The sequence below is a fragment of the Otolemur garnettii genome, unplaced genomic scaffold, assembly GCF_000181295.1.
Source record: "Otolemur garnettii isolate 467f Iridium unplaced genomic scaffold, OtoGar3 scaffold00010, whole genome shotgun sequence".
Classification (NCBI taxonomy): domain Eukaryota; kingdom Metazoa; phylum Chordata; class Mammalia; order Primates; family Galagidae; genus Otolemur; species Otolemur garnettii.
Window position 1 is genome coordinate 3851549 of NW_003852405.1, and position 25527 is coordinate 3877075.

Here is a 25527-nt window from a genome sequence, read left to right on the forward strand (position 1 = left end):
TGATCAAAGCTTCATTTTTAAACCAGCTACTGAACATTTTATCTTGGATATAAATTTTTCACTTGTTTTGACATCTCTGAAGAGTTTTTTAAAACTCGCCAAAAAAAAAAAAAAGGGGTCTAAATATATAGCAGATTTGTGAGTGCACCTTGAGGGAAATGTATTCTAGATCCTAAAAGCCGTCACAACCTGTGTGTCAAGCTGTCATCCGAGGAAGGGGCCATGGGTCACATCCATGCCACTGCCTGGAACCTCCTTCTTGGGTGAACTCCCAATCTGCCTCTTGGTGGCTTTCAAGAGAGAGAGCGGCCTTTCTCTCCAGCCTTGAAAGGTACCAAAATGGTTTAAGCAAATGCCATTCTGCCACTGGCCAGGAAACTACTAAATTTATACTCAGAACCAAAGAACAACAGTTTCTTCACAGAGTCAAAGTGTTTAGGGAACAATCTCCTTCCAGAGCTGTATTACTGATGAAGAAAAGCCTCAGTCATTTCTGCTTGGCTGTAGTTCTGTATTTTTGATTCTCATCGCTTTTTCCTATTTGGAACCTATAGAAATAGCAATGCCTAGACCAGTCAGACTGCCGCACACCAGCCACGCAGGCGGGGAGACACCAGACCCCCACCCAAATCGAGGCTTCTCGGGTTTGCCTTTTTCTGTGTTTCTTGTTGGTCCTTTTTCTAATATATTAGGGTCTGAGCACCCTCAGGAAATCCTTTCTCTGCAAATGGGTAAGTTACACAATCTATGGCAAGTGAACTAATGAACCTTCTCCAATCTGAGATAACATACCCTCAGTCAGGAAACAAGAAGATGGTATTATTCACCATTTCAGATACATAACCTAGGAATGAAAAGCCTTCGAATCAGAAAGTTTTTAAAATGAAAGAAGAAAAAATAGCAAAAAATCTAGGGCAGGCAGCAGAGGGAAAAGAATCTCTAAGGTACGGCAAAGGCTGCATAGAAAATACAGAGGGTGACATTCAGAATGTTTAGGATGTGGGCAGTTATCAGTCCACGGGTGGGTTTTTTTAGAACAATGGTTCTGGACTGAGGGCTTGCCAGGATGAATAATATGAAATGCCATCTGACATCCTCATCCCAGAAAAATGGCATTTCAAAGAAGAAAGCCAAAGGAACCGGCTTTCCTTTGCTGCTGTGTTCGTAACTTCTGTGCCCCGGTGGCTCACATCTGTCTGGTGACCTGCTGAGAACCGTACCTTCTAGCACAAGCCACAGAACTTTGAAAATCTCCCTGTGGCCTCTTTGGATTCATAGAGAGAACAATAAAAGTTGGTTATTCTGAGTATTAACTAATAACACTCAGGGTATTTTTACTTCCAGTTTCTAATCTGTAAATGTTATGTCTTCTCTAGTTTGATAACTAATTCTGGCATCAAGGAAGGTAGAGATAAGATAATGGATACTATGCAGATTTTTACATAGAGGTTTTGTACACAGGATTTAAATCAGGTAAGTAGAATATCCAGGAGAGCTGGTTTAGTTATGGCAAAAATGCTCATCATCCTTAATCATCAGAGAAATGCAAATCAAAACCACTTTGAGATATCATCTAACTCCAGTAAGATTAGCCCACATCACAAAATCCCAAAACTACAGATGTTGGCATGGATGCAAAGAGAAGGGAACACTTCTACACTGCTGACGGGAATGCAAGCTAATATGACCTTTTTGGAAAGAAGTTTGGAGAACACTCAAGGAACTAAAAGTAGACCTACCATTTGATCCTGCAATTCCTCTACTAGGTATATATCCAGATGATAAAAATTATTTTACAACAAAGACATTTGCACCAGAATGTTACTGCAGCCCATTCATGATAGCCAAGACATGGAAACAGCCCAAGTGCCCATCGACCCATGAATGGATTAACAAATTGTGGTATATGTACACCATGGAATACTATGCAGCCATAAAAAGATGGAGACTTCACATCTTTTGTTTACCTGGATGGAGCTGGAACATATTCTTCTTAGTAAAGTATCTTAAGAATGGGAAAAAAAGTATCCAATGTACTCGATACTACTATGCAATCAATATATAACGACCTACACAATCACATGAAGGGCAAACATAACTATAGTCCATGAAATAGAAAGGAAGAGGAGAGAGAGAGGAGGGAAAGGGGAGATATGGGAGGGGGGAGGGTATTTGGGGAGACCTCACCTAATGTGCATGATGCAATGGTACTTTTCAAAACTATTAAGAATGAGTATAATTGTGATGGATGTGTTACTAGGCTCAATGTAAACATTTCACATTGTATATCAAAGAAGTACCCTTAACCCCATAAATGCATCAATGTACAAAGTTATGATTTAATAAAAAATAATTAAAAAAATAGAAAAAAAATCGGGTAAGTAAATGAGACAAACTGAAACATTTGGAGAAATTTTCTTCTCTCTCTGTTTCTTTCTTTCTTTTTGAGTCTTATTATGTCGGAGTCTTATTATGTCACCCTCAGTAGAGTGCTGTGGCATCACAGCTCACAGCAACCTCCGACTCTTGGGCTTAAGTGATTCTCTTGTTTCAGCCTCCCAAGTACCTGGGATTACAGGTGCCCACCACAATGCCTGAGAAATTTTCATGATCAGATGTACAACACAGTGCAATCCCTATTCTCTCCTGGAATTACTGAGTTTTGTCCTTCTCTAAAAGGCAAATATATTATAAGTGACATTTTGGAACTGCTCTCTGAATATCAGTGTTTGAATAGTGTGGGACTGCTTTACTTGACAGGAAAAATAAAACACATTGTTTTGACCTGTTTTAATGAAACCTAGGTATTTAATTTACAAATCATCTTTTGCCATTGTTTTAAAGCAGAGTATCACATTGCAAAGAAGAAGGCAAGGTTTAAGAAATTAACCTCATCTCTGGGAATAAATAAATACCTGTCTTCACCCAACTAGACAGTATGAACTTGACGACCCAGAGGAGTCTCAGAATGAACGTGGGAGCCGTGTGTTGGATTGAGGATGCTGACAGTATATATATTAAAAAAAGTATGAAAGGAGAGTTATGAAATTGTGCTTTGCATCTCTGAGATATCTTTGGGCCCAAGAAGAGGGCCCAAACCTACAAAACACAACAGAATGACAAGTTTGCTGACAAACACCTCATCAAGAGGACTTGAAAAAAATTAAAACACCAACAGATGGAGTATGTCTGAATCTCCTCCCTGCTGGTGTGTGTGTCACTGAACGTCAGCCAGTGTACTGGGAGGCCCCACAGGATTCTTCCAAGAAGGCCGCAATGACCCAAATGCACTTCCCCATACAAAAGGCTCAAGGTTGATGAACGCAGTTGGCTTTTCTTAGCTCTTGATATCTCCCTGGGTGCCCTGTCTTTACTAAAAAAACAAAAGCCAACAAATTAAAAAAAAAAAAAAAAAAGCCCCACCAGAAAACCAGAAAGATCTGACCATAATTTTAGATCAAAGAGACTTTCCATTTATACTTCCATAAAAACTTTGGTAAATATCATCTGTAGGTTTAGAGAATAAATCCTCCTGTTCCCTGTAATTAAGTGGGAAAATGAATTAGTAGATGTTGCCAAACATAAGCATTAAAAACAATAAATATGCCTCTATGGTAAAGTTTTTCTTTTGGAGGGGGAAGAAGTAACAAAATCTAAATTAAATTAAAGTGGCGTTCTGGGAACCAAAGTGTTACTACAGCTCAATAAATGAACGTAATTAGACAATGTAAGATTTCTTTTCTAGCCTCCAAATCTGAAATACAGACTTTGTAAAGGCTCAGGATCATTGTTAGAGTCCAATTCAATATTCCAGCTTCTCAAATTCACAGCCAGCCCTCTGCCTTTAAGGTATCACCTGTCTGAGCATTTTGCAGTCTCCCTGTCACTGATTGGTTTTGTGTAACTTTCAAGTTCAGCAGCCCTCTTTGGAAACAGACAAGTGTTCATTTTGAAATAGAGTCATCAAATGCACGCAGCCTTCAGGAGGCTCCTTTTTTCACAAACAAAGGGAAATGTTTTTAGTACAAAATTCTTTTTTAACAAATAAAAAGCGTGCATCGCACTGCAGGGCTGCCCATCTCCACAAAAGCCCCGGCTCTTTTTGGTGGCCCTCAGAAGCAAGCTTTTCATTGTATAAATTGTTTGGGGATAGAGCTTCTGCTGGGCTAATGAGCGCTCCTGCAGTTTCTTCTCCCGCAGGCGAATCCCCCAAAGCACACTCTTAAATCAGATACTGTAAAGCCAGAAAGGGGGGGGGGGGAGTGAAAGAAAAAAAAAGTTAGGGTCAAGAATGCCAAGGTAGCACTAGACCCATAATCATACCTCCCACCTGGGTCAGTGAAGTCGTGTGCCTGGAGATCTTCATCCACAGTTAATTTCTATGCTTGTTTCATGGCCAAGGTCCTGTTTGAGTATTTCCTCATCTAAGCACACCTCTGATGGATATTAATGTAATAGATCATCATGGCAGCTTGCTCTTAAAATATATGGATAGCAACCTTGACCAGGAACTGATTAGAAAGGGCAGGATTAAGGAGCATTTCCTCTTTTGCCAAAAAGCGGAGCATGACATTGGAAACCCGAAGGCTCCGATTCCTGTCCTCGTACTAATTTTCCCATGTTTTACACTGTCACCAGCGAGTCCGGCAGACATTATTAGGAAGCTAGGTGACAGCATCTAATAAAGCATGTTAGGAGAGAAATCATGACTCCCCTTTGCACTGATGATCTTTGGGAGAAATACAGTATTGTAGATTACAGGAGGCGGAGGTCGCAAACAGTGATGATACCCAAGGCAATTCATCATCAGCCAGCAACTTGCCAGTGATCTACGGCTCTAAAGGAATACCTTGCAGGAGGGACAGGGATGGAGAGCGTGTCTTATTCATGTTAGCAAAGGTGTTGTAGAGGAGACTGTTCAATTATTTATTGGTTGTTTTAAATGCCTGAATACAGTTTCAGGACACTGTAGGTCTCTGTAAAGTGTAACACCTCTGTAGACTATTCTTCCTTTAGAAGTGACCAATGGTGGTGCTTAAAACAGCACAGACTGTGTTATGAGGGTTTGAGTGATGAATTTGTAGAATTTAAAAGGCCAGGGGAGTATTAGTAATGTTGGGGTTAGCAGAGGCAGCTCATTTTAGAAATTTGGTATTTGAGTTTTTCAACATTATCCAAAGTGGGTTCACCACATTCTTTTTAACAAATTCTCCAGCACAGAGCAGATGGTTCCTCTATTAACAACCATTTGCATTTAACATATTGCAATGATTTATGTACCACATGCCACTGAGCAAAGCAAAAACATTCAGGAGCGACTAATTAGTTGAGTGCTAAGACTCGGATCTCAATGCATAGAGCCCTCCTCTGACTATGTTTTCCATTTCTTGTAGTTTACTGTTTTATTCGTGCAAAGTAGCTAAATCTGAACGATGGCATTCCCCTTGTGATGATGGCAACGCCTCTGTAATTAGGGTTCTACTAATGCTTCAGTTCTGCTTTTTTTTTTTTTTTAATTCAAAGGGTTAACATTGGTATGTCAGAATTTCCCTGGACACTGATAGGTCAGTCACATTTTAAACAGAATGCATGTAAGTTATTCTGAAAGCCACCAAAATACTTATTTTAAGAAGCCTAATTTGCTTTTAAAATAGAACATACTTAATATAAAATGGATATAAAATAAGACTACTAATCAAAAAGTGATTTACAAAGAATGACTAATTTTAATTGGGCTTTTAATGTCCTATTTATTAATAGCTAATTCCTTTTTAAATTATATCTTCTTCAGCAAATTGGCCACTCTGATGTGCCCGTATGATTTTTTTCATTTATCTACCAAAACTGTGTTCCGATTCCCTCACAACTCATGAACTTGCCTCTACACCAGATCTGTCTCTTAAGTGGCGACACTTAACCTCCCTAGGGCACGGAAGTTCTGCCATTCAAAAGCAGGTTTCCTTAAGCCAGAGAAGAAACATAACTAAAAATTGTGTGAGTTGTTGCATTCTATGGAAAAGAAGACCCAGACTCTTTTTTTTCTCTTTGGTGATCCTGAGGCATTTTCTCCTCCTTTGTACTGACCAGCAGGGTCAATGGACATTACAACACTGTCACTGCATTTCAAGGTGACCGTGTTAGGACTGTGGGATAAAACAAGGAATCTTGTATAAGTAGAGTCATCCATGCAAAATGTCACAGTAGGCCCCCCTTCATCTGTGCTGATAAACGCATGTCTGCAGTCCAGAGGAAATGGAGTTCTGAGACAACTACATTTACCCAAGTAGCCAATCTTAGAAAACAAAACTGGTTCTACTATCTTTGTAATTCCCAGTTTTAATTTTCAGAGGCTTCTCTACCAATGGAGAATGATAGGAATACGGTGATAGGGAATATGACAAATTTAATCTGCCGAGGTCTTTGTAAGGGGAGGAAAGAATTAAGACAGATAACTAAGTGCACATTAATGACTGTAAAATAGAGTAGAAATAAGAGAATAAATATCAACTCAGTCCATTAGCATAGGAAAGGGAAAAGAGTTTGTAGAAGAAGACAAAATATTAGTGGTGAGGGATAACAGGGTCAATAGGTTGTTAAACTAATATGACCAATAATTATCAGCCAAATGAAGCTTCTTTCAAAGTCACAGCATTTGATTGCAGCTACCATTCGGAGGCCCCCTGGTAGCAGCCACCATTTACTTGCAATTTACATACATTAATAATCTTGGAAATAAATCAGAACACGTGTAGCATTTGTTCCATTTTATAGATGAGGGAACTGAGAGTGGGGGATGTTGATGGCCTGAGATTTTTCTGACGTCTAACAAGTAGCAAGTGGAGGGACTAGTATTTGGACCCAAGTATATGAGACTTAAAGCTACGCTTCTCTGCCTCTGCATGTAGACCAGAGTTCATTAACACACACACACCACAACTTGATTTTTTCTTATTTTCTTTTGTATCAAAAACTCACGTGTGGTATATTATCTCCTCTAGCATCTTATTTTGGTAGTAAAGTAACACTGGTATCTTTACCTATGCTGTTGTTGGTAGCAAAATCTAATAGAATAATCAATACCAAGGAAAGAAGCAAATAATCAAATTGCAAAGAAGCCTCTTGGTTTAAACCATCAATGCTAAACAAATATAGAATGTGTAGCCCTGGGAGAGATCCCTTTGCTTCTGCTTCTGCAGGACTCTTGTTTTCCATAAATAACATTTATATTTAATGAAAACAGGATTAACTTTGTATTGAAAATTGAGCCTGTCATCCAGTCTGATTAAACAACATGTGGTCTTGCAAATCCACATTTTACTCGGTATTTCTGGGTCTGAAACCAACTCTACTGTGAATCAATTTTCTGGATATACAGATATTATGGAAAGGAGAAAGGAAATAGGTCTTTCTACATGTGCATATTGCTAGGGAACTAATCTAAGGCATTAGAGCTTTTCAACCATTAGGTAACATTCTACTATTTTAAATGATTGATGAGAACAATGTCATTTGGCTTAACCTAACCACGGAGGCAGTTGTTTAGAGATCACCTTGATGAAGATGGGAATATTAGAAAGTCCTCCAGACAGCGCCTCCCATCCCAGAGGTCTGAGCTGGCGCCCTTTCCTCTGCCACAGCAACTCTGTACATATCCTCATCCCTGCACGGACTACACTGCTTAATACATTTTCTCTTGAAGTGTCTGTCAACACATCCAGATGGTTGTGACTTGAGGACAGGGACTGTAGCTTTTCATCTTTGTGTCGCTGGTGACTGGCACACTGCCAGAAGCTAGAGCACTAAACATTCAACATATACATTCATTTGCACTGTACTTATATTTTAAGTTTCCTAAAATTCTTTCAAGGGAAACGGGTAGATGCTGTTCCCCATGTTATAATTCTGGGGTAAGAATCCACGTGATGTCACGCTCAGTTAAATGATTCCTTTATATTCCTACCAATTGACAGGTTCTCATAAAGCTTATACAATCATGTCTAGTTTACTGACTGATTATTCGTTACCTTCTTAATTCACAAACATAAATTGCGCCTAAAATACCAAAATTGCATGCCATTAACAGATTAAATCCAACGGTTATTGCTATTTCCAAAAATGGACGACTTTCCTTTTTTAATTACAGTGCATTTCTGAGTTTCCTTGGCCTATTTTTTCACGGAAGTTTATGTTATTCATCGTGAGACTTTTTCTATATTTTACATTCCATGTAGTGCTGAGGTTAAGAGGTGGTTGCCATGGTCTCCTTTGATATTAACACCACACAATTCCCGGCGTGATTCATCTCCTCCTCTAAGTGGGCCACCCCGGAACACAGAAAAAGCCTCATCTCACAGCCTGAAACCTGTTGGCTCCTCTGATTCACAAGGGCTGGAAAAGAGAGCAGAGCTGTGAGACTCAAAGAGCATTTGAGAGGCCCGAACGGAGCTGCATATCTACCTTGGAACCAAAGAGGATATGTGCTGGGCCCACATATTACCTTCAACCCATAGTTGGCCGGGTGGGTGGGCAATAATGCTGGGCCGAGGGTGGATGAGATTCTCAGCTGACCTCTTCCTGGGAGTGTAGAAAACTGTCCCATACTGCTATGGGCTCTTGTGCATCTTCAAAATTTCCCCCAAATATTTCTTCCCTTTTACTTTCTTTTCTTCTTCTTCTTCTTTTAAAAACAACTTTCCAGAGGAAATAAAATACCCCCAGTATATTTTTTAATGTACTTTCCATCCAAACCTATTTCTGTTCGTATGTTACTGGTGTCTTTTCGAGCTGAGCTGAAAAACTCATCCAGGCCAAACCTTTGCTTTGTAACAGTCACGATCAATGGTCTCCAATCATTCAGGGTCTGAGACAGAGTGAAAACACTTCTCAGGTATTCTGATATTCAGAAATATCAGGCTGCAATCAGCAGAGATAACAATTATTGCCATCTGCTTGCTTCTAAAGAAATTTCCTATCCTTGGACAGAAATTTAAAATAGCAATTTATTTGTGGATTATTTAAACCTGTGGTCCCCAATCCCTGGGGTGCAGACTGTTGCCTGTCCCTGGCCTGTTTGGAACTGGGTCTACGGCATCACCATAGACCATAGACCGCCCGGTCTCCCATTCCTGCCTTCTCCGTGAAAAATTGGTTTCCAGGAAACTGGTCCCTGGTAACCCAAAGTTTGGGGATCACTGATCTATCGGCCAGTTTACTCCTACCTTCACTAACAAATACTTGCATCAAAATTTCTTCTCTATCACTTTTAAGTTAAAACATGAGCTCCCTATAGTCTCAAACAGGTAACACTCCCAATTTCTAAAATATTACCAACGATACTATCACTCTTCTGGGTAGCTGGGATGAAAATTTTGGTCAAACATAGAGATTACGGATCTCTCTCTCTTCTGATGCTGCTCTTGGGCTTCTCTGTAAGAGGAGATCTTGGTCTGTAGCTTAATTGTAAAGCGTCTCATATGTCACAAACCTGCACATACGAGGGTTTTTTATTTCTGTTCTCTTAAGAAAAATTTTTGTAAGTTTAGTAACAGGTTAAGCAGCTAGGAATTATAGGGGGAGGATTTGAACCCTAAACTTCACTCCACCCCAAATAACCCCCTAATTTCTTAATCCCTCCAATCTTTGCCAGAAGATTCAGGTCTGAGGGAGCTCAAGCAAGTGTGTGGGAACAGGGGTAGAAGGGTAAGAAGAAGAAATTAAATCTGTGCTCATTTGTTTGTTTTGTTTTCAGTTTAAAAAAACACTGGGCAGTGCAAATCACCAAAGTCATCTGCAGACAGGTTCCTCAAAAAACTGTCCAACCTCCTTCCCCTAAGCCTGGGTGACGGGGTATTGGCTTGATTGTGTAGGGCTTTTTAAACATTCCTCACTGAATTATTATTACTTTTGGTGATTGTTCTAGGGATTGTAATAAATTCACAAACACAGAGGATGCCAAAAATGTCTATACAGGTCGAGAAAGGAAAAAACCTGAATTAAAATTGTCATACTCAAGTCACATTTGACTTATGCAATTAGAAGATGTGCTCAAATGTGACTTGTATTCATCTTTTGTTTTTGGTATACACTATTACAATTTTAATAGTTTTTTTGTTTCTTAAACCGTGTACACATTTTTGGCACCCTCTGTGTGTATGTGAATACATCACAAATTTTCTATCTCAATTTTTCATCACCTAGCCAACATTGTACCATTTCATGTTCAACGTAAGAACTTAGACCCACCCTCCTGTACCGTAGACTACAGTGGCTCCATGCATTTTACTTACATACACTGTAAACCTCACAATAAAATGTTGTAATTTTTTTGTTGAAAATAGTATTATGCATTGTAAAGAGAGAAAGAGGAAGATAGATTTTAGATGTACCATATTTTCCATTTCCAGTATTCTTTACTGCTTCTTGAACTTCTAAATGGTATTTCCTTTGGTATCACTTCCTTTATAGCCAGATGGGCTGGCGATGAATTCTCTTATTTTCTTTTATCTAATAAGTTCTTAATAAGCTTTCATTCATTCTTCTTTTCAAGATTTTTCTGGCTATCTGGGGTCCCCTGAAGCTCTATATAGATTTTAGAGTGGATTTTTCTATCCCTGCAAAAAAACAACTTGGGATTTTAATGGAGATTGAGTTGAATCATAGATAGCTTTGTGAAGTACTGACATCTTAGTAAGGTCAGTCTTCCAACTCGTGAACAGAGAATGTCTTTCCATTTATTTGTGTCTTGAGTTTCTTTTGGCATTGATTTGTAGTTGTGAGCACACAGGTGCTTGCCTGGGTAAATCTCCGTGCCCAGTTCAGGCAGATCCACTGACCATTTATGATTGATGGGCAAAGGACACGGTTCCCACACTCATCTAGTGCCATCATGTTACTTCAGGCTTGCAGACAGCAGTTAGGCTGAGACGGTGTCTCTTTTTGCCATACGATGGGGAATAGGCTATGGGATCCCAGGTAGAATAAGGGTCAACCAGTAGTATAGCTCAATTCATATCATAAAACTTTAGGCATACAATGTGTGGTATATCGTTTCAGCAGCAAGGCACAAGTGTTCCAACTCCTCCACCTCCTCCTCCTCCATACCAAAACTTATTTTACACCCAATGAGTATAAAGTGGTTGTTCATTGTGGTTTTGATTTGCATGCCCCTGATGACTAAGGATGTTGTACATCTCTTTATGTGCCTATTGGCCATTTGTAGATATTTTTTGGAGAAAATTCTATTCCATTTCTTTGCTCATTTTTTTTTTTTTTGAGACAGAGCCTCAAGCTGTCCCCCTGGGTAGAGTGCTGTGGCATCACAGCTCACAGCAACCTCCAACTCCTGGGCTCAAAAGAGTCTCCTGCCTCAGCCTCCCAAGTAGCTGGGACCACAGGCACCTGCCACAATGCCCGGCTATTTTTTGGTTGCAGCTGTCATTGTTGTTTGGCAGGCCCAGGCTGGATTCGAACCCACCAGCTCAGGTGTATGTGGCTGGTGCCTTAGCCGCTTGAGCCACAGGCGCCGAGCCTCTTTGCTCATTTTTGAATTGGATTTTTGTTGTTGCCGTTGAGTTGTAAAAATTCTTTTTATATTCTAGATTATAATCCTTTATCAAATATACGATTTGCAAACATTTTTTCTTACTCTACGGTTGTCTTGTTCAGTCTGTTCATACTGTCCTTTGATACACACAAGTTTTTCATTTTGAAGTTGTCTTTTTTTCTCTTTGTTGACCATGTTTTCAATGTCATATCCAAGATATTATTGCCATACCCAATGTCATGAAATTTCCCCCTATGTTTTCTTTCCAAAGTTTCATAGTTTTAGCTCTTACATTTAAGTCTTTGATCCATTTGTAAGGGAGGGGTCCAATGTCATTATTTTTGTTTGTTTGTTTAGCATGTGGATATCCAGTTTTCCTAACATCATTGGTTGAAAAGAATATTCTTTCCTCACAAAGTATTCTTGGCACTCTGACCCTATACATGAGGGCTTATTTCTGGACTTTCTATGCTATTTCTTTGGCCCATGTGGCGATCCTTATGTCAGTAAGCACACTGTGTTGATCACTGTAGATTTTTTGGTAGGTTTCAAAATTAAAACATAAGTAAGACATCAAATTTTGTTCTTCTTTTTCAAGACTATTTTGGCCATTTGGGGTCTCTTGAAGTCTATATCCTAAATATAGATTTTAGGATAGATTTTTCCATTCCTGCAAAAACACATTGGGGTTTTAATAGAGACTGCACTGAATCTGTAGATAGCTTTGGGAAGTACTCTATCCTAACAATATTAAGTCTTCTAATTCCTGAACAGAGGATGTCTTTCCATTTATTTGTGTCTTTAATTTCTTTTAGCTTTGCTTTATGGTTTTAAGTGCGTAAGTCTTTTGTCTCTTTATCAAATTTATTCTTATTTCAATATTTTTATACATATTTCATATTTTTATAAATGGAATTTTTTCTTAATTCCCTTTTTGTGTTGTTCATTGTTAGTATATAGAAACAAAAATTTTTTTTTTTGGCAATTTTTGGCTGGGGCCAGGTTTGAACCCATCACCTCAGGTATATGGGGCTGGCACCCTACTCCTTGAGCCACAGGTGCCACCCAGAAACACAATTTTTTTTTTATGGGTTGATTTTTTCATGCAATTTTGCTGAATTTTAGTACTAGAAACTATTATCAGTGGATAGAATGTGAAAAGTATAAAGAAGCACAAATGAAGTAAATAAAGATTACCCATAATTTTACCATTCAGAGTTAGCCATGCATCATATCACAGCATTGTGTTTCCTTCCTTCTCAAAATTAGTCTTGCACTGTTAAGATCTTTTTTTTTTTTTTTTTTTGGCCAGGGCTGGGTTTGAACCCGCCACCTCCAGCATATGGGGCCAGTGCCCTAGTGCTTTGAGCCACAGGTGCTGCCCCTATTAAGATCTTTTAATCCTACTTTACCACTTAGGGTATATCATGAACTTGAATTGTTTTGGTAATGACATATGTTCACAAAAGGCTAAGCAGACACATCTGTATAGTTGAGTTTAGTCACTGCCTATGTCCATGTCTACTTAGATCAAACTCTTCGTGACCCCAACCCTCACTCTATCAATATTTACACGCATCATTTGTAAATTGTAAACATTTTTAATCATTTTAAAATAATTTGAGTGCCAAAGCAAGAGGCAAACGTCACTTGAAGACAACTTCGGGCCATACAGTGATGTTACAATTTTACTGAATATGCTTGAGGATGAGCAGAAGAGTCAATTTCTTTTCATGGACTTCTCTTAGGAAAGGGATTAAAAGTCATAATTTATGGTCTTAAAATTACCAATCAGACAAATAATAAAAGAAATTGTGTGTGGGGGGGAAGGGTGGTGGTGGTGGGATTCATTTACCCAGAATACATATAATATCTGGGGTAGAGACATTTATCCTGACTACATATATTACTCTGATATCTGGGGTAGGTATATTTATCCAGAATATATATATTACTCGGATATCTGGGGTAGAGACATTTTACTCTTTAAGTTTGGCCACTTGGTTGAAGCCTGCCCTTTTGTAATTCTGGTGTATCGGATGACGTGGCATAACCAAAAACCCCAGCTGAGCTCCACTTTCCTTGAAGTTTTATGTGGGGAACGTGCAAAGATAGCCATAAGGTGCCTAATAGGAGGAGTGTAGGTCCTCAGAAGGGTGGTTTCCATGATGCTCAGAAGGGTATTCCATAACCATTCCCTCATTCCTTCAATAAATATTTCACGAACCCATTATATGTGCCAGGTCCAGTTCTAGGCACAGGGAGCAGATGGGTAGATAAATTGCACAATGGTACCATATTTGGCTAAGTCACTTACCCGATCTGCTTCACATCTGAGAAGGGGAAGTTAGATTAAATCATTTTATGGTTTCTTTCAGTTCTAGAAGAAATGATTTTGCAATGCTGCGACTCTCTTTGGCATTCACGCTGCCTAGACAAAGTCAGTTCCGGAGTTTAGGATGCTGCCTCCTTCCAACCTGCCCAATCTCTGACCTCTTAGCTTCCCCCGCGGCAACTTTGGGCCCTCCCCCCCCCCATCTGCTCTCTGTTCCCAGAAGCACTGGAGGATCTATAATTACACATGGATGTCACCAATATGTTATAACGGCTTTGCTTCTCTGATATTTTGGTAGCACCAAATAAGTAAAAGCAGCCAGGACAAAAACAGAATTCCTAGACAAGGTGACATCCCTTAGCTGTATACAACACTGAGTTTTACTGAACTTTAATTCGTTACTTATTAACAGTCCTAAAGCACAAAAGAAAGGAAATTTGTATTAAACTAAAATTAGCTTGTGGTTTCAAAAATATCTTCCTAAGCAAATGAAAAAAAATATATTAAGTATTGGTTAATCTTATTTCCCCTTAAATACGTGATTTTGGTTTATTGCTGTAATTAGAGCTGAGTAGCTTGTATACAGGAGGAATAGAAATCCTTTAGCATCTCTATTTATCTCTAAAACGCACCAGATTGCACTACTTGGCATTTCATTTTTCACATCTTTGCTGACTCTTCCATCTCTATTTCTCTAGCTTAAAGACAAAACAAAATAAAAAAAAAAAATCTATCCCACTACAGTACTTAATTTCCTTTAATTCTTAAAGAAAGATACAGAGTAGCCCTCAAGGTTGAAAAATAAGAGCAACCATTTAAAAAAGGAGGAAGACAAGGCTAGTCTTTCACTAAGATAGTCTCATTTTTTCACCCAAAGTAAAAACAATATAGGAAGGATGATGACTAAAATTAGACATTGCTGTGAAAAATCAATCTGTTCTTTGTACTGTAAATAGTTTAAACACACACACATAACACACACACATATGATATTTTCATTTCTCTCCTTATACCATGTGAAGAGATCAGTGCTATAGCCAGAAGGAACCTGCTCTCCCCACTGAAGTATTTTTTTGGCTAAGTAAATTTGGAAAGTTCTGGCTTAATACACTAAGAGTCTTTAATACACTAATATACACCGTGATTGTCCTAGAAGAAAATCTTATGAACATTTCCTAAAGATATTTGACCATTATGGCCTTTATTTGAAGAGAAGTCTGAGAAACACTAACACTAGTGTAATAGTCTAGTGTTACACTACAGTGTTATACTATAACACTAGTGTAATAGTCTCATTTAAGAATTTTTTTTCCAGAGATGGGATGGGGTCTTGCTATGTTGTCCAGCCTAGCTTTGGACAACCTCCAGGGCAAGCACCGATTTCTCTTGACTACTAGCCATCTCTCTCGACATTGTAGCCTTCTAAAATAAGACAGATGGTGATTTTGAAATCTTGATGATTTTTCCCCTATCCTCTCAATCTCTACAGCATAACATCAGTTGTCTTAAGCACCAGTCAAAATGCAAGAAAGCTGACATAGCAGTGATCCTGATCACATGATGTTCTGGATTAGGATCTTGGGACAAGGGGAGTTTATGAGGCTTCTACATCACACATTTAAAAACATGTCTAATCTGAGTCCTTTAAGAATTCTCCGTACTTCCTTCCAAAAAGGTATAGACCTCCCATTGGATCCTGTAATCCCGTCACTAGGCATCTACCCAGAAGAAAAAAATATCATTTTACCATAAGCACCTTTGCACTAGACTGTTTACTGCAGTTCAATTTACAATTACCAAAACATGGAAACAACCTAAATGTCCAACAATCCAGGCATGGATTAACAAACTGTGGTATAGGTATACCCTGGAATACTATTCAGCTATTAAAAAAGATGGAGACTTACATCTTTGGTATTAATTTGGATTGAGTTGGAACACATTCTTCTTAGGAAAGCATCACAAGAATGGAGGAACAAGTATCCAATGTACTCAACGCTAATTCAAAGGCAGTAGATGACCTAATTCATAGTCGGGGGAGGGGAATGAGGAAGTGGGAGAGTGGAGGAGGGAGGAGGTTGGGGGGCCACAGTGTATGGCACACCTCTTGGGGGTAGGACACAATTATAAGAGGGACTTTACCTAACGAATGCAAACAGCGCAACTTAATTCTTTATACCCTCAGTGAACCCCAAACAATAAAAACAAAAGACCCAGGAAACCTGTCTATACATTCATTCAGTGTTTTTCAAGTGGAAGTTCAAAAGCAAACTTACATGCCTATATAATTTTTAAGTTTTCCTTTCCCCCTTTGCCACTGTTTGCTTAACATTCTTTAGATCCAATTTTCCTACCTGTAAAAAGAAGGCAGAGATAGCAACTATGTATTTAAATGCAATGCAGTAACATCTGGTTAAGCTAATATACTTAGTTCGAAAAGTGACTTAGTGAATTGAAATATGGAGGTAGATTGCAAAGGAACCGATATACCAATCGACACTCTCAAATTACTATGATAAAACCAATAACATTAACACATTTGTTCTTGTATTTGGAGAATGAATGGAAATAGTCTCTTTACTGAATCTTTGATCACATAGACACACAAAGATTCTTACACAAAATTTCACCCAATGGTCATTGTCTCCTAATGTATTAGGCTACACTTCTTAAGGACAAAGCCCCCCCTCCAAATAATAATAATTTAAAAAACCCGGCAAGACATTCCATGGATGCGAACCACTGAAATAGGATGAAACCATGGCTGATGTATTAGATAGAGTATTCCTCTCTCTCCCTGGGCAAGCCGAGGTAACTGGACCATAGCTTCCCATGCAAATGCTAAGTTAAATGAGAGAGGAAGTTATTTCACTTTTTTGTTATGTGGTATTTTGCCTAAAGAGCCTTATGTTTCTTAAAAAGGAGACAATGTTCCTTTAATGACCACTAGCTTAAAAAAAATCTATGGCACTGGGGAATTAAGGATAAAGAGACAAGCTCTTCACTGGGTTGTTTTTCTGCATGCTAATGACTTTCACAATTTTAAAGGGGGAATGATTAGGTACATTCTCTCCTTATAATGGTACAAACCTCAGAGGAAAATGAGCTGCTTATACATAGATTCTTTTAATAATTCAAGAAATTCCCAAAGATTGTAAAAATATGCTCCAAATCCGAATGGTCCTCCGTCGTCCACTTATAATGGGTGCGTACCATAAATCTTTAACCTATGTGTTTCCGCTGGAGTTCAGTAGCAACCCTCTGTATTTTTTTTTTTAATTTTTAATTACGATCACTGAGCTTTTCATTTGGATACTCTTAAGTACTGGACTTCATTCTCTCTTTATAAGGAGAGGAAATTCGATTGTAGATGGTGGAATTGTTTAATACCCATTTATCTTGAAAAAAGACCTGGGGGACAGTATCATTGATTGCAAATTCGTGAAATTTTATTATATAAAAGAGGCAGTGCACTTATTTACTGCCGTTCCAGGAGAGAGAATATGCACACAAGTTAAAAGGAACAACAGATTTGCCTCTCTGGAAGAATGAGTTTTCTTTTTTTTAAATTTCAGATTAATAGTAGGGTACAAACGATGAGGTTACATTGTTTGTGTTCATCAGCCAAAGTTCAAGTTGTAGTTGAGCCTCTCACCCGGGGTGTGCTGTGTACCCCTACACTGTGCCCAGTAGGTGAGAGCAGCCAATCCTCTCTCTCCTCCCCTTCCCCCCACTGGAATTCAATTGTGGTTTTCCTTCACGGGAGCATTGTTTTTCTATTGGTTTCATATTAGTATTGAGCGCACTGGGCCCTCATTTGTTCATTCTTTTAGTATTTTACTAAGGAGAATGCTCTTCAGCGCCATCCAGATTAATACAAAAGATGTAAAGTCATCGTTGTTTTTACGGCTGAATAGCACTCTACAGTATACATATAGCACCGTTGATTCATCCATTCATGAGCTGATGGGCACTTGGGTTGATTCCATGTCTTGAAAATTATGAATTAAGCTGTAATAAACATTCTGGTGCAAATGTCCTTATGGTAAAATGACTTTCTTTTTCTTCTGGGGAAGAATGAGTTTTTTAAAAATAAGCTAAGATGGTTGGCCATTTCTAAGTTTATCCATTAAAATCTTTGACTTGTTCTGATAATGCCCATGAGGTAAAAGCAGTTGCAGATATTAAATGCTTATGAGGAAATGTAAAAAAAAGTACTATTGAGGAAACTTAGTTCTTCAATATTTATTTTTTCTCCCCTCAAAAAATAAGAAACGATCACTGTAATTTTATTTTAGCAGTAAAATACCTAGCGCTAACACAATATGACAAATTAGCACAATCACACATTTTAAAGTTGATGAAAATGAAGTAGGAAGTTACAGTTCAGATAAACACACAACAGCATGGTGTAATAAAAGGGAGGTGAAAGTCATGGAGAGTGTGACTCCCTCCCAGAATATTTCAAGAACAGCAGTGATGTAAGATTTATTTATTAGTTGTTGTTATTTAAAAACAGCTCCTTTGGAGGCCAGATACAGTGACTCACGCCTATAACACTAGCAATCTGGGAGGCCGGGGCAGTGTCGTCTTTGCCAACACAACACTCCAACCATTCACAGCTCACTCCTTGAGCTTAGGAGTTCAAGACCAGCCTGAGCAAGAACTGGTCTCTACTAGAAATGGAAAAACTAGGGTGGTGTGATGGTGGACACCTGAGTCTCAGCTACTCGGGAGGCTGAGGCAAGAGGATCATGCAACTCTACCCAGGGTGACAAAATGAGACTGCCTAAAAGGAAAAAAAAAATCTCCTTCGGGAATGTCGAGGGTCTTTTACCTTCCTGTAGGCTGAGGTGGCTGCAGGAGCAGAACATCTGGAGAAACCATAGGGTCTGTAGCCAAAAACTTGGTTTTGTCACTTAGTGATGACGTTAGGAAAAAAAGTCAGGGAATGTCTCTGGTTTTTAGTGTCTCCCTTTGTCACATGGAGTTATCCAACACTTGCCGTACAAGTCTCACGCAATGATGAAAGAAAATAAAGTATCAGGCAAGAATGTTGGAAGCTAAGAGCCAGACAAATGGAAAGAATTTTACTTACCTATGAACAGGGGCCATTTAAACTATTAGGATTAACTTAACTCATTCCCCTTCCTTTCCTTTCTCCTATTTCTGAATAGGAGATTGTTTTCCTTCAGGAATTACCTTTTAAGTGACAATATTCCACAGGATTCTGTAAATGGCCATAGTCATGTATAAATACAAGGCAGGGGATCCTCCTATTTCATTGATGCCATCCATTTTCAAAACTTCAACCATCCCCAGTGAGGTGATAATTTTCACACCTGTATGACTGTCTCAAGCCTTTTTCTGCAACACCAGAGCAGTATTTTCAGATCCTTAACTGAAATCTCTGCTTGGACACCTGCTACTTGAAATAGCATAACAATGACTAACTATTAGAAATCACTAATTAACTAAAACCCTGTTTCAGTATTTAATCCCTATGTTAGTTTTGGCTCCACCATCCAAGTAAGTAAGTTTTCCCCTAAGTCCTTCCTCAAAATCTGGTTGGTCTTAAGTCCTATTGACTTGGTGAGCAAATCCCAGGCCATTGTCACTTGATAGCACCTGTGGAATTTGGAGAGCATTTCTGGATGCTCACTTGAGCGTCTGGACTTGGATTTGCAGTTGCTCCACAAATTAGCAATGTCACAGCTGTCCTGTCTGCACAGCTACCTGGGAACGGCCTCCACTTCCACTGCTTTACGATGTTTCTCACTTGCACTCAATGGACATATGAGAATCCACGTAATTTCAGATTTCTTATGACATGGGGACTTAGCGGGCAAAGATGTGACATTCTTTCAGCGCTTAGAGATACTGAAAGTCCCCAAGAAATTGGGAAAGCACCTCTCAGAACTCTTGACTGCATCAATTCCTGCTACCCGGAGCTCCTTCACATGCTGTGTTGTTTTTATGTCAATTTGTCCGTCTGGAACATCCACCCTGCCCATGACAGCACACACACACCATGTCCCCATCAAAGCCTTTTACTAGCCTTTCCCCATCGACTGAGTAGCTTCATCTTTGCCAAAACAACACTCCAACCATTCCCACGGTAAGAGCACTTACCCCGTGTTGTTATCTTTTTTGTTTGTTTGTGTACAAGTCTGTGCCTCTTTTGGGTATCAGCTCCTTGAGAGCAGAGATTACCTCTTGTGCACCTGTCTACTCTCTAGCCCGGTATCTGGCCCAGAATGGAGGATAAGTACTTACTGATGGCAAAAAGAAGGAAAATGTTATAATATCAGAGTCTGTCAAGTGACAGTCAAGTCCAACTTCAATCATTGGGAGGAACGGGAAAAGTCTGGATCAAGGCCAGGCTCAAGGCCTCAAAGGCATCTTGTGGGATTCCTCTTATGTGAGAGGTAAAAAGTAAATATTTTAGTAGACAATTTTCATGATGGCTGGAAAAGAAGACTTAGAGAACCTTCAGGATAACTGATAAGCCTTTAGTAATTAGCAAATCACTTCTGTGTTACATAATGTATCCAAAAATTGGAGAAATGCTCTGCTGCCTTTATACTTTCAAACTTCCCGAGGTCTTCCTGCTTACCTGCCATCACTTATTTTCTCACTACCCATTTGGAAGCTTTGCTTCAGGAAAGTGAATGTCAAGATCACCTTGTCCTGATTATAGCAAAGACCATTCTAGCCATGTGTTTACAAACACGAGTTTGACTCCGTCTGAGGGTGACACGTAGGGGGCCCTTCACTCCTGGCACCCGGTCAAAGAGGCTCTTTCCCTGGTCCTCTCCAGGTCTTGGGAAGATTCAGGGAGAGTGTGGTTTTGGAGGGGGAAGCCATGAACTAAAGATGGTACCAAAATATTTATTGAAGTAGAACTTCTGTGGTGAGGCTCCCATGCTCCTTTCTTGAAGGTAAACAATGGAGGTAGAAAAAGCAAAAATTACCCTGTACTATTTACTATCACGACAGCCAATGACCTGTCAGGGAGCCTGAGGAGACACCGCACAGGGTATGAAATGTACAAACAGTGCTGAGAAAAAAAATCACTGCTAATCACCACTGGGAATGTTTTGTAAAGAGGCAAGTAACGGACACGTCAATTAGAATTTTCTAGGCCACCGTCCTATTTTAACAATAAGATTCTTATTGTTAAAATAGAATTTTCATGATCTTCTATCCAAAACCAGGAACTTGGTACATGGATAGCATATCTTAAAAATAAATGAGCAAATTATGAATGTCCATTTGTCTCAGGGATTAAAAAAGTTATTATAATAAATCGTATTACTTACTTGAAATTGTTTACATCAAAGAAGCAATAAATAATGTTGAGTTTATATTCTATAAAATCTATGTACCTGATATATATATATATAAAAAATAGTCAACTCGTCAATTAATTTAATTATGGAAATAAAATATTTCCAATTGTGTAGCTAAGAAAACATTTTTGGATATTATCTATATTGGACAGCTTTTAAATTTAACCCCCTGTCTGTATACAAAGATGTCCAGAAAAAAAAAGTCTAGTCTTATTTCTGCCCTCGCCCCTCATCGGGGTAGATTTTTGTTTATGCATTAGACGACCTTTTTGGCCATTAGAACCGTCTTGCTTCAGCAGTTAATTAACACAAGTACCATAATTTAATACAGTTAATGCTACTTGATGCCCTTTAATGTACCTTCCATTAGTGATATTATTGTAGTATTACCCTGTAAATTAAAATGAGATCAAGACTAAGAGAGCCGCTCTTTAATTAAGGTGCTGGCACACTGCACTCCTCAGTTATTCACTGGAGAAAATCACCCTGATTTACTGAAGCAGGACATCCATAAGTCAGAATTAGTCCATGAAGATTATTAGGTTTATTGAACAATGTAAGTACTCCAGAATCGCTGAGATTGCCAACGGCTATGGTTTTTTCTACCCCTTCATTATCTTAATAAACACACAACGAGAGGTAAGAAAAGGAAGCAGAATAAGTAATGTAGGAAAAGAGGAACGCATTTTCTATACAGAGACAACAGTTTTAGTCACTAGTAAAATACGTATCAGATGTAGCAGGTACCAAAAAAGAATATAAATACTACATTAGACTAACGATAATCAAAACAATCATTTTTACAAGAGACAACACTAGCCAGTTTTAAACACACATGCATACAGAGAAATGGACAATTGGAGTTCCCGATCAGTTAATTCAAGGAATGATCTCCATCTATTTTTGTTTAATTGTTTACTATGTCAAGGCCAAAAAAATTTATATTCTCTGTCCACTATTCTACGGATATTTTCAGATCTGGTCTCCATTCTACCTTCCTCAAATCATTGGTGTCAATTTCCCTCATTATGGGATGGGTGGGAATGGCAGAGACAAGTAGAAAACTATCACTATCAGGATCCAATATAGGTGTGTTCAACGTTGTAATCCTTTCAGGGGATGGTGGGGGGCATGCAAGAAACAAAGACTTCAGTTGTATTTTGGAAAGTGTGCATTTAGGATAGTCTTGAAAAGGAACCTTTAGAACTTTCTTTGAGAGATCATCAATTAATATTTAATCTTCCTATAGATGATTTGTTACATAAGAGAAAGACAGCCTAGATCATTAATCTTAGTGAAATTTTCAAGGGTAAAATAATGATATCAGCTTCTACACCTGAAGGCCCCATGAACCAGGCAACAGCTCAGTATCTCCCTTTCGTGGCTCCATCATGAGCGCATCCTCCTTATATAACTTTAAAGCTGGAGCCACGCCTGAGCCATCAGGCCTTGCTTCTTTAGTCCCTCCCCTAAGACTAAAAATACTCCAGCCATCTGGTGCCTGGTGCAGTAAATGCCAGCATCAGTTCTGCCCTGGTGATTTGGACAGAGTCTGGAGGTGACAGAGTGGGACCTTATGGAAGGGGCTCACCTCTACTGGACCTTTCTCTTTTGCCCAGCTGCTTCTCACCAGCATATACTTGACCGGTGAACAGGAAAAGAGAGTGGAGCTGAGTCCAGAGAAAAGGGGGAAAGCGCCTCAACAACCACTGAAATGCAGTTGGAGGACACAATCAGGTTGAGAGCTAAAAGAAAAGAGGTAAATCTGGAGGAGGCTGCATTTCTGACATCTCGCTTTTTGGAGACAGCACATCTGACCCCAGTGAAGAACGCAAAGGGATGCCTTTAGCTTTAAAGCATATTTGATATTTTCTCTTACATAAAGGAAGCAGTACTGAATACCCAATAAAATTAAGCATCAGCAATGGTTATTTTCCAGCTAAAAAGCCTCCGAAAATTGCCTTAAAAAATTAATACGAGGTTACAAAGTTTTAGGTTCTAACTTCCGAGGCAAAGTTCAAGTTGTAGAAGAGCCCTTCACCCAGGGGGTGGCTAGACACCCTTGTATTGTGCGCGTTAGGTGAGACCCCTTGCCCTTGCTAGATTATATATTTTTTTATTATTATTTTATTTTTATTCCTTGAGCCAGAGTCTCACTTTGTTGCCATGGCTAGAGAGCCATGACCCCAGCCTAGCTCATAGCAACCTCAAACTTCTGTGTTCAAGCAACCTTCTGCCTCAGCCTCCTGAGTAGCTAGGACTACAGGCACTCACCACCCTGCCTGCCTAATTTTTCTATTTTTAGCAGAGATGGGATCTGGCTTTGCTTAGGCTGATCTCAAACTCCTTACCTCGAGTGATGCTCCCACCTCAGCCTCCCAGTGTGTGAGGATTACAGGAGGGAGCTGCCAAGCCCAGATTATCTTCTTTCCAAGTGTCAAATGAGCGTGGGGGGGGCGGTGGGCGGGGGAAGGTGGGCTATAGGAATTTGGTCTCAAATTAAAAATTTCTTGAACTACAAGGAAACTGACCCAGACAAATCCACCTAACAATGTAGATTATATTAGGATTAAAATTCAGATCTGTTTATTATTTTTGACTTTTATTCATATAGATTAATTAACTACTTATACTTCATGGTGTTAAGATATTGTTAAGGATACCAGCATCAATTTTTTTCATATATCATATGTCTCCAAGAGAATATACTGAAAACTGATAATCCTTTGCTAAAATGTTCTTGAGTATAATGGCTGCACTCTGTGATATGTAGCAAACTCATGCTTGAGGCAATGGCCCCATATTGCCCTATCACGTCACCCTGCTCATAATACATGAACTGTTCTCCGTATTCTGGAGCTCAAAAGCTCAATATTGAATCAATGCATATTGTTCTCAAAAATATTACTTTGCTTTCAAGATACATTCCTGATCCATGGATCACTTGGACTTTGGTCAAAAGTTTTAAGAAAGTCTCCATAGATAAAGACTCTTAATTCTTTCATGAGGAACATGAAGCCAGAACAAAGCTGGGAGTAGACAACCATTATTTCTCCACAGCTGAGATTGTGAAACAGTGGATGCCACAAAGAGGTCGGCTCCACCATTCCATTCTGAGTGTCTACTAGGGCCCTCCCTTCATGGCAGCACCCTCTTCTTTTTTTTTCTAGCACACAGGGGTGAGGCAAGTCTTAGACAGACCATAGAATCTTAACGCTTCCCCAGTTTCTGAGCTACCTAAGGGATGCTAGAAGCAAGTACATTCAATGAACCCTGACTTATCTGTTTAAATTTTGTCATTACTTAATTAAGTCTAAGTGATCTATATGATTTATATTCTTATCCTCCTATATTTTGATTTAAAACTGTCTTGGCCTTTTTGCTGGCACATTATTGCTCTGGTTGTCTTTCCCTTTTATACCATTTGCTGCATACCTCACTTTTACCTTTAGATTTTCCCCTCATTATCTCATGTTTTCACACCTCTCAGTCGGTTACTTTGATAATATACCACGCTTAAAGAGCCGGCTGAAAATCTCCATGTTGGTGGTCCTGCTTTTCATTATCCAAATTTTTCATTTAAACTTTTCCAGACTTCTTGGAAATTTGCTCAATTCTGCCTCTGGTGTATGAGATGTTATCCAAACCAAAGCTATCCCTGACTGTGACCCTATTAGTAATTGAGCTACAATGAACGGAGCCTGCCTGACTCAGGCCCATATTTTAAATGCTATCATATCTTTTTAATATAAAAGCATATCCAAAAACTTGAAAAGTAGAGCTTGCCCTGATTTAACAAAAGCCTTCTGGAGGTTGCTGTGAAATGGGATGCCACAGCACTCTACTGAGAATGACAGATTGAGACTCTGTCTCAAAAAAAAAAAAAAAGAAAGAAAGAAAAACAAAAGCCTTCTGTTTCCTAAATGCTTTCAGTTCTGATTTTTAAAAAACTATATATATATACACACACACATATATAACTTTCATTTGGGGGATTTTTTTGTGCAATATAATAAAACATGAAGAAATAAATTGTTATACCATGGTGAAACCCTCTCTTGCACTTGAAAACAATGGTAAAATATAAAGATGTATTTCTTGTTTTTCAGTCTCTTTTAGAGCAAGTAGCTTTGCTTCCCCTGGTTTCATTGTATGAAAAAGGTCAAAGACTTCCTGACTGAGGGATGTTCTTTTTTTGTTTTTGTTTTTTGGTATTTTTGCTTATATTTAGATTCTGAAGAATCATGCCAGGTTCCCTGATAGCAAGTTTGGGGAGTACAGATTGCTGCTGAGGACAA

The 25527-nt window shown here is 38.9% G+C and overlaps 1 protein-coding gene across 4 annotated transcripts in view; it reads right to left on the minus strand.

Annotated features, from left to right (window-relative positions):
• NTNG1 (netrin G1) overlaps positions 1 to 25527 on the minus strand; it is a 334904-nt gene that overhangs the window by 132412 nt on the left and 176965 nt on the right. The gene's annotated exons all lie outside the window — the stretch shown is intronic.